General features: G+C 45.8%; 1 pseudogene; it reads right to left on the reverse strand.

Moving 5' to 3' along the window:
- Positions 1–3,180: 3,180 nt before the first annotated feature.
- LOC118579504 lies at positions 3,181–9,547 on the reverse strand (annotated as a pseudogene).
- Positions 9,548–11,029: the final 1,482 nt, after the last annotated feature.

Consider the following 11,029-nt stretch of genomic DNA (forward strand, 5'->3'; position numbering starts at 1 on the left):
TTACAGGTCAATGCTTATCAAGTCCTGTGGCCAGAAAGCCTGGTACATCCCTGAGCCTGGCGAAGTTTCAGATACCTAACCCAGGAGTGAGTAAGCTTCCCATCACTATCCCATGACTATCACAGAGAGCTGTGATGGTCAACTTATGAGAAGGTGAGTTTGGGTCCTCCGTTTTGGAAATTTTAGTCCAACATCAGTCTACCCTGTTGCTTTGGCCTGTAACCAGGCAGCACATGATGGTAGATACCAAACAGTGAACCACTCAGCTCATGGCCAGCAAGTAGATTTATTTATTTTTAATTATATGTATGCTTCTGTGTGTGGTGTGGGTAGATGCACGTGAATTCAGGTGCCCACAGAGGCCAGAAGAGAGTTTCAGGTCACCTGGATCTGGAGTCGCTGGCAGCTGTAAACTGCTGGTGTGGGGCGCTGGGAATTCAACTCAGATCCTCTATACTAGCTGTGCCTGCCCTTAATGGCTGAGCTACCTCCCTGGCTCCCTCCTGGCCAGGAAGTGGGAAGAAAGAAGGAAAGAAGCAAAGGCCTCATGCCACAAGCTACTCCAGGGACTGAGGCAGATAGCAAGCTCGCATACATAGAACATACACACAGCACCAACCAAAAAGCACTGAGCAGCAATAAGAGCAGAACAGCTCTCCTATACTGTTGGTGCCTGGTGACTTGGAACAACCACTCGGGAGCAATTTGGACTGTCTATCACAACCTAGCACACTCCAATGACCTCAAGACCTTCCAGTAGGCCTCAGCTTGTAAAAATTCCACTGCCTCCTAATAGCACCCAGCACCCTGGGGATCAAGCCTGTAACACGGAGACTTTAAGGAACACTCAAGGTGCAGACTGTGGGGAGGTGCAGACAAGTATAGGTCTCTGACTCAAAAAGCTCGGTTCAAGCCACAGCAGTGGGAGGAGGAGAGAGCGCCTCACCCACAGGCTGCTCTGCTCTGTGACCAGCTTTGCTTCTCTACTTCCTGGAGTGGTACCCACCAGGGGTGCAGCTCTCCTCGGTTCGTTCCTCTGCTATCCACTCCTAATGTAGAGGCGTGTCTCAGTCAATGTTCTACTGCTGTGAAGAGACACCATGACCCTGCCAACAGGAAGAAAGCATTTAATCAGGGCTTGCTTTACAGTTTCAGATGGCTAGTCCATTTCCATCATGGCTGGGAGCATGGTGGCATACAGGCAGGCAGATGTGGAAACTGAGATCTGCCAGCAGCAGGAAGAGAAAGAACTGCGGGGCCTGGTTTGGGCCTCTGAAACATCAAAGCCCACCACCATTGACATACTTCTTCCAACAAGGCCACATCTCCTAATCCATTAAAACAGCGTCACTCCCTGGTAACCAAACATTCAAATCTATGAGCCTGTGGGGGCCATTCTTATTCAAACCACCACAGAGGGAAATTTGAACTTTCTAGATGGGGAGAATGAAGAAAAGGAGCAAGGGTGTGTGGTATTAGCAAAACAAAACTCTTTAATTGTATCGTGAATTCTAATTGGTCGTAATAATAAAAACGTGGAGTCAGTTATGAGGGTGAAAGCTGAAAGATCAGAGAGACGAAGGAACAAGCCACACCTGCTTTTTATCTCAGCAACTCCTCAGCCTCAAAGGGGCTGAGCTCCTGTCTCCTCCCACCTTAAATTTCTCTCTCCACCCAGCCATATCACTTCCTGTCTCTACCTCCCTAGTGCAGGGATTAAAGGTGTGTGCCTCCCAAGTACTGGGACCAAAGGCATGAGATCCCAAGTACTGGGATTAAAGGTGTGTGTTACCACTGCCTGGCCTCTGTGGTTAACTAGCAGCTAGCTCCACACTCTGATCTCCAGGCAAGCTTTATTTGTTAGAGCACAAGCAAAATGTCACCACATATAATCTACATTTAATATCAATAATATTTACTATGAGATTCCTCAAAGGTAGACTCTACTATGCAGTTTCCTAAGCCTCATCCAATAGAACCAAGACATCTGCCCCTGAATCTGTAGGGGAACATCCTTCAATGGAAAACTCCTTGTGTGTCCTCAATACATTTTGCTTCACTGAGTCTGGGGTAGGACTGCATTTTAAGACATTAAATAATTAAATAAAATACCCATATTTTAAGACATTCCCTGAGTAGTTCTCATGGGCAGCCAGGCTTGAAAAACACAGATATAAATTATTTAGCTACATCCAAATTATTGTGACCCATCATAACAATCTAATAAATTTGAATGTCACCCTTTGGGGGAGAAAATCCTAGAAAAAAAAAATATCATAAAAGAATTAAATTACTCCTCAAAGGTGGATAAATTAACCTCGGTAAACATGTTACACTCATGGTATTAGGGGAAAACTCTGTCTGCCTAATCAATAATGAAATAAGCAGAGAGGAGACATTTGAGAGCCTGCAGGGGACCTTATAATTCAAGCACTAGCCTGGTGCTGATAAATATTTTATAGACAATCAATTTTATTTCATCCTGCTTTAGAGGAAAGACATGTGCTTCTGTCTGGCAGCATCAAGTTCTTTAAGCTATAAAGCCGAGGGTGTTGGCTAACATAGTGTGGCTTTCAAGCCACTCTCAGTAGCTTCATGAGTAGAGGACACTAGGGTACCTTCCTTCCTCAGTATGAGCCACGTCAAACGCCCCGAACCAGTCTTTGGCCTCTGTTTTGAAGTTCAGTGTTGTTGCCACTGTCTTAGTCAATGTTCTATAGTTGTGAAGAGACACCAAGAAGACCAAGGCAACTCTTTTTTGTTTTCCTATTCAAAGGTTTATTTCTTCCCTATACTCTGAAACAAAGAAATGGCCTTGCCCCCACCACACACACACACACAAAGTCTCATCTTCAAGGAATGGGAGGCAGAAATGATGACTTGGGGTGGGGGAGCGGTTGATCTGAGGCCAAATGCAGGAGTTCTTTCTACTCCTTTTCTCTAAATCACTCCTCATTTTCAGTGTTCCCTCCCCAAAACCTTAGATGTGCACACAGCTTGCCACCCTAGGGAGCAGGGCTAGGGCCGCAGAGCTGAAGTCAAAAGATTAATGCCCACTTTCCACAAATGATGGGTCCAGTGCATACCTTGGGTGGATGAGGAAGGAGGAGAGGCTAGGACCCTCCCACCCAAAATGACGGCGGGATCTTGGTCCTGCCCTCCCTCTCCCAGCCCCTCTTCCTAGTGGGATTGGTCGTCACACTCATCATCCTTCAGCCGGAGCCGGGCAAAGTCCTCAAACACAATGTCGTCGTCTGTGGCGTAGTTGGTATCGACGAGGTTGGTATCCACAGGGACATCTGTTTTCCGGGGTCTGACGGGAAGGGTGATATGGTCATGGGGCTTCGGGTGCATGAGTACAAAAGGCAGCTGCACGGAGACATCCCCGCCTCGAGACACCACCAGCTTCACCTTGACCCTGTAGGACACCAGGATTCCCAGCGCCTCCTTGTTGGCTCCCTCCTTCCCTATAGTGCTGAAGCCAAGTTGGTGTCTTCATGCTTGAGCTGCCCGACCAGGGCCAGGCCTCGCTTCTCCCAGTTGTCACTGAGCAGCGGGGTTTTGGTGTACACCTTGCAGAACGTGGAACTGGGGATACCTGGTCATCTTGCTCAAGCTGAGACCACAGGACACTTGTACTGCGTAGTGCTGAAGAGGCAAATGTCAGCCTACTGTCTCACAGAGACTCTGATCTTCTTGACAGTCTTGGCGGAGCTGTTGGTGACATGGACGTTGACGTTGAGTGGCTCTCTGTGGTAATACAGCTCTTTGTCCAGGGAAGCCTCTAGGTCAGACATGAAGAAGTGGCATGTGGTTTCAGCTGAAGGCTGGGGGCCGGGTGTCTCTGGAGCGAACTGTACCTTTCTGTTGATAAGTCTCACAGAGTTCCTTTTGTGGCTTTTTTCTTCTAGTGATTTGGCACAGAGGGCATGAATCTCAAAGTCAACTCCGCAGGCCTTCCCCGTGTCCTCTGGTCCTGGCTGCAGCGTGACAGAGCAGGGCAAATTCTGGGGAATTGTGGGGAAAAAAAAAAAAAAAAAAAGAGATGGCCATGGTGGCCCAGCTTCTTCAGCAGTCGGTCCTGTAGCCGGGTGCGGGGCCGAGGTGGGATGGGCATGGGGTCGGGGGGGGGGGGGGGGGAGGGCTTGATAGGTGGCGATGAACAGATCTTTGCGGAAAGACAGGCCCAGTACATCCAAGTCTTCTCGGCCATAGCGGAAGGCGCAGGTGAGGGTCACAAACACTTTGCGATCCTTCAGGTAGTCAGGATCCACAAGCACCATGCCATCCACAGGATCCACTTTGTCCAGGTGTTCTACAAAGTCGCGCTAGCCCAAGTACGGGGTGAGCTGGTCCCGGGTTTTCCCCCCATGGTGCGTGCGCGCTTGCCACCCTCCACCTGCCGGGTTCGCTGCATGCTCGCAGCCTTCATGCCCCCTACCAGGTCCCCTCCACTCCTCCCTGGCCACTGCCAACCAAGGCAACTCTTACCAGAGAAAGCATTTATTTTGAGGCTTGCTTACAGTCTCAGAGGTTTAGCCAACATGGCAAGGAGCATGGCGGCATGCAGGCACAGGAGCGCTAGCTGAGAGCTACATCCTGATCTGTGGACAGAGACAAAGAGAGACTGGGCCTGGCCTGGGCTTTTGAAACCTCAAAGCCCACCCTTAGTGATATAGTTCGTCCAACAAAGCCACACCTCTAATCTTACCAAAGAGTTCCACTCCCTGATGACTAAGCATTCAAATATATTTCTTATATATTTCTTATTCATTCTTATTCAAATCACCACATTCTAGTCCCTGGCTCCAATAGGCTGATAGCCATATTATAGTGCAAAATGCATTTAGTCCAACATCAGAGTCCCCCATCTATAGTCTACTACCTTTTCCTTTGTTTAAAAGTCCAAAATTCAAAGTCTCGTCTGAGACTCACAGCAATCTCTTAACTATAACTCCTTGTAAAATCAAAATCAAAAAGCAGATCTCATATTTTCAACATACATTGGCACAAAATATACATTACCATTCCCAAATGGAAAAAAGGGAGCATTATGAGGAAATACTGAATCGAAGACCAAAAACCAGCTGGGCAAACTCCAACACTGCATCCCCAGGTCTGATGTCAAAAGATCTCCAGCTCCTTTCAGCTTTGTTAACTGCAACACACTTTCTTGGGCTGGTTCTACACCTGGTCTGCAGCTTTCCTTAGCAGGTATTCCATGAGTCTGGCATCCCTAACATCCTGGGGTCTCCAACACAATCCAGGCTTCACCTTCTCAGCTTTACACATGGACTTTCTGGGCCTTCACGCCCTGACACATGCCTGACCTCAGTGGCTTTCTTTGGCCAAGGAGAGAGATTCCATACCCCTTTCTGGTATCCTTGACTCTAAAGCCAGAACCACATGGCTGAAGCTGCCAAGTTCTGCTGCTTGATGAGGATGGAACTTGCCCCCCTCCTTCAAACACATTTTTATCAGCTATTTGTTGTTGATAGTTTCCTTCACTGATTAAACTTTCCATAAATTTCTTTTCACAAATTGGAAGCTTAGCCAGGTGGGGTCTTGCCCTGAGGTCACCACTCCCTTTATTCCATTTCCTATCAGGATTTTCTTTTTCTTTCTTTCTATTTTTTGGGGGGTGGGGGAATTGGTTTTGGTTTTTTCAAGACAGGGTTTCACTTTGTAGCCCTGGCTGTCCTGGAACTCACTCTGTAGACCAGGCTGGCCTTGAACTCATAGAGATCCACCTGCCTCCACCTCCTGAGTGCTGGGATTAAGGGTGTGTGCCAGGATTTTCTTTAATCTTTCATCTCTTTGAGCGATGAACTTTGTTCCAGTCCACTTCCTGGTGTCCCTGTTCTCTTCAAACTGTATATTTTGTATTTTTCCTTGATCTGCTTGCTCCTCTTCATAGATCTATATTAAGAGTGACCATGGGGCTGGAGAGATGGCTCAGAGGTTGAGAGCAGTGACTGCTCTTCCAGAGGTCCTGAGTTCAATTCCCAGCAACCACATAACAGCTTACAACTGTCTGTAACTCCCATATTCAACACATTCTCATTATAAAAATTAAACTACAAAGGCTGGAGAGATGGCTCAGTGGTTAAGAGCACCGACTGCCCTTCCAGTGGTCCTGAGTTCAATTCCCAGCAACCACATGATGGCTCAAAACCATCTGTAATGAGATCTGGCACCCTCTTCTGTATACATAATAAATAAATAAATCTTAAAAAAAAAAAAAAAAGAGTAACCACTAAAAACCACATGACATAGTCAATATTAGGTTATCTTGAAATCTCCTCATCCACCACTATTAATCTAAAACTCTCCAATTTAGCGTCAGGTAGATTTTTAGGGTAAGGATAAAAAACAGCCATATTTTTGCAAAATTATCACAAAAGTGGTCTCTAGGTCCCTTACTAATATTCCTTCCTTCTGAAGCTTCTTGAGTCGGGCCGTCATCATTGACAGTGCTCTCAGCCCCACTATCTAGGCTCCTGCTAGCATGGCCCAGGAAGCCCCACTTAAAAGCAGCTGTGCTTTTCTAGTTCAAAGTCCCAAAGCCCACATTCTGCCAACACGCAGCATGGTTGTGCCCCTTGCAACGATGCCCCACTCCTGGCACCAGCTCCTGTCTCAGTCACTGTTTCATTGCTGTGAAGAGACGCCATGGCCAAGGCAACTTGTACAAGAGGAAGCGTTTCGTTGAGGGCTTGCTCACAGTTTCAGAGGTTCAATCTGTTGTCATCATGGCAGGAAATATGGTCGCATGCAGACAGGTGCTGGAGCAGTAGTTGAGATCCATCTATAGGCAGAGATGGAGAGAGACGGAGCCTGGCTTGGGCTTTTAAAACTTCAAGCCCACACTTCAAGGCCCAGTGACACACTTTTTCCAACAAGGCCACACCTCCTAATCCTTCTAATCTTATCAAAGAGTTCCACTCTGTGGTGACTCAACACTCAAATAGGTGAGCCTGTGGAGGCCATTCCTATTCAAACCACTGCAACTATCTTTTGGAAGAGATGTACCCACCAGACATACCAGTTTCTCTAGAAAGAACTCGATCTGTAGATGTCTGGTCCTGGTCCTCCTTATCCTCTAGCTGAAAAGCTTAGGAACCTCCCTACAAAGCAAGGGAAAGAAAGAAAGAAAATCAGGTTATTTCATTCATCAAGGTCAAACAAAAAGGATCTGCTGAGAATAGGTGAGTTTGTAGTAAATATCCATGGGGTGTGCAAAGTGTAGAAACCTGTCCTGAGTTAGTGTTTTATCCCAAATTAAAGAAGATGTTTTGCAAAGGATAAAGCCAAACCAGCCAATACTTTACAAATTAGATATTTTCAATTTTCCCAACTTGCAGGACAGGTCAGCCCGACAGGTGCAAGAAAAACTGGAGTTGTCAAGAGAAGCTGGTTGCTAGAAGCTTAGCCAAGACTTTTCTCCTAGAAGAAACATAACTTTTACTGTTTGCTCTGACTGCTGCTCATGCAGATGTCTAGATACGGTGGGTCACCCTGAGACTGAACTGGGATGCTACATAGGCCTCTAGAGGGCTGTGCTTGAGCACACCCAGGCTTCTCTACATGAAAAGGCAAAGGAACTAGAGGACAAAGTTCAAGCCCCAGACCAGAGATGCCCTGAACCTAAGTTACTCTAGAAGATGGAAAACGAAGGCAAAGAAAACTGTGAAGTTGTGTGCTTTATTCCAAGGCCAAGGAGCACAGACCAGGCACCTGCACAGTAGTTGGCACACTAAGGACCCCTGCCAGGCGCCTTGGAAATGATACAACTGGCCACATCCTGGGTAGGCAGAGCCACACTCAACACAGACTGTTTGTTGGCTGCTGATTACTCAAAAATTAAAACAGAGGTTACCAGGGGCTGGAGACAGGTGAGTGAGGAGCTATTGTTTCGTGGTAGTTTCGGGTGGGAAAGGTGAGGAAGTTTTGAAGAAGAAGGACTGTGGTGGTCACATAAGAATGTGCACGTACTTAGTGCCACTTTACCACAGTTAAAATGGGTTTTATATTGTGCATATTTTGCCAAATATCAAATAAAAAGAAATGAAAATATAATGCATTTACCTGTTCTCCTGTCGATGGGCATTTGTGATGGTCCCAGATTTATTTGTTCATTTGTTTATTTTTATTACTACTGCACGCACTATTACTGAGAACATTCTTTCACATGTCTCCTGGTATATATCAGCAAAAAAATGTTGTAGAATTGTTGGGTGACTTTTCCTGGGGAGACAAGAACAAATGTCTATTTACCTCAGACAGAGCATCTAGGACAGATGAAAAAAAAGGATTTCACCCAAGTCTAGCTTAAGGAACCAGTGAGTTTGTTGAGATTACTTACAGGAGCATGGATTAATCAAGGGCTGTTGCATTGCTAAGAGACCACTCCAGGATAGGTGACAACTCACAGAAGCCACATCCCTGGAGCTCCATGTGTCCTTTGCAGGCAGCTGCAGTAATCAGAGTCTCCTTTCCCCAGCAACTGTTGCCCCTTATATAACTTTGTGGGTAGGGCCCTTGTGAATCTTGTAAGTTACAGGGGCTAACTAAGACTTGTGGGGTTTCATTTCCAGTGCCCTGTAAATTTCTTTACTTCTAAATCCTATTCAAGCTCCTCTCTCCAAGAGAGACTGTTTCAACTTAGAATGAGTTGAAACACAGTAAGAGTATCTATAACAATGAAATTACTAGGTCAACTTTACTATTCCAACTTGTTTTTCAAAGTCATCCTGCTACAGATATTATATAATTTCACTCATAAAAAATAATTTATGAGGGGTTGGGGATTTAGCTCAGTGGTAGAGTGCTTGCCTAGCAAGCACAAGGCCCTGGGTTTGCTCCTCAGCTATAATAATAATAATAATAATAATAATAATAATAATAATAATAATATATGAAAGGTGTCCAGGAAATGCTAAATTACAGTCAAAGGAAGTGAGTAAATCTCTCAACTGGCCCAGACATCTGGAAGGACATTGTCCAGGGAAGGGGTCTCTAGCAGACTTATCTGCCTCATTTCACTATTTTGTTGAGTATCTAGTTTTAAGCCATTGGCTAATGGATACCCAGCTAACAGAGAACCTCCAGGATGGGTGAAACAGGGTTGCTGCTACCAACCTATCAGAATCTGTTGAGATAGAACAGTCCCACAGAGACAACATGAAGTGGATTTCTTACAGCCAGGCAGCATGGGAGAATATGATATCAGGACGTGTTGCAAGCTAATCCCCTAGGGATTAAGAAATCTGCCAGAGGTAGATGAAGTATGTTCACACATGCTCCTCTTGTACTACATCTGAGACCCCAGACACAACATTCCCTGTGTTTCATACCCCATGGACCATGAACCACTGGGCTAAAATATCAAGGGACACCCTGTTTCTAGAGGATACTGAGCAGAGGCCAGGCTATGCCAGCCACTCTCCTCTTCTCTGGACACAGGAGTCTCTGGAAGACTCTAGTTCAGAAGCACACTTGCTACCATTTGCCTGGTTAACTCACCAGTTTTCTCCAGGAAGGCCATCCTTCCTGACCCAATGAGCGAAATCAGGATTCAGATTCACAGAATTAGCTTGGAAAAGGAAATGGGTAAGTTAGAGGATGCAAGAGATCTAACTTAAACATTAGAAAACATTCTTACAGACATTGGATTCACGTTGGGAAGTCCCAGGGAGCAGGCCCAGGGGTTAAGGGATGGGAGGACTTCAGAAGCCTGAAGCCAGTGAGCACCTGGGGGCTAGGGGCATTTGAGGACTTGGACATGTTCAACCACCAGGTTTTCAAAAATCTAACCCCAGGACTGGGGGTTAGGGAAGCCAGAGGAGAGGACAGTGAGTGTCTTTGCCTACCCTGTGAGCATGATTCAAATGCAGGCAAGTAGGTACACACTGCACCTGCCATCATGAGCTGTCTCAGAATCCCTCAGTCAACATTTATGTTGAGTTGCACTTTCTAATTGTTCTGTAATTCACTTTGATCTCACCTTGAATCAGATGAGCCCTTTCCACATAAGTTGCAGCCCCTGATGTATTAAGACTGCTGCCAAAGCTTAGGTTTCACCACTTCTAAAGTCAGTGGTAGATCCCACTCATAAAAAGCCACTCAGAACAGATCTACACATCTTTTCTTCTTTTCCTTATCCAGACAGTTCTTGTTCACACCTCATCCTATTAACAGCTCTATGACCTTCTCAAGGTTTTTCTCCCACAAGCACTTGAAAGAGCTCAGTCTACAAACAAAAGTCCTGTTGCATTTTATAGAAGCCCACAAAGTACTGGTCTTAAAAATCCCTATAAGGGGCCACACATGGGCAGGTTCTTTTGACACAATCCAAAAAAAATCAGCCAGAAGGGATACAAAGACTAGGGAGATGGCTCAGGGGGTAGGACCTGAGTTCAATCCCCAGAAGCCATGGAAGATGGAGAAAATCAACTCCAGAAAAGTGTCATCTAACCTCCACACATCCTTTCTATACCTCCTCCCCCCTCTCTCTCTCTCTCTCTCTCTCTCTCTCTCTCACACACACACACACACACACACTCACACACACACAATAATAACAAATTTTTTTAAGGGACCTCAAAACAAATCATCTAATCACAAGCCACCTTACGTTCACTAAATGGTTAATAAAGACTCCTCTTGAACCCCATGAGTGATGTGATACTTGATGTCCCAGGCTGTTCCCCAGTGCCCAAATCTGGCAACTTCTTTGCTAAGCAGTAATCACATCAGTGGAAATTATATATAGTCATGTGACTAACTCAAACATTTTTCTTAACACCCATGAAACTCAAAGTACAAGGATGCCTTTAGGCAAATTGGGAATGTTGGGTGTATGCCAACTTATTTCTCAAGCAACCCTGTGGAAGCCAGTTGTCAGCTCAAACATGTGCTCAAATAGGGAAAGGCTTCAGAAATTCCTGATGGCACAGCCAGTGGGGCTCTCTTCTCCCTTCCTGGTGTCCCCTGGATGATATCTATGTGGTTTATATATGAAGCAAGC

This window comes from Onychomys torridus, chromosome 3 (genome assembly GCF_903995425.1).
Source record: "Onychomys torridus chromosome 3, mOncTor1.1, whole genome shotgun sequence".
Taxonomy (NCBI): domain Eukaryota; kingdom Metazoa; phylum Chordata; class Mammalia; order Rodentia; family Cricetidae; genus Onychomys; species Onychomys torridus.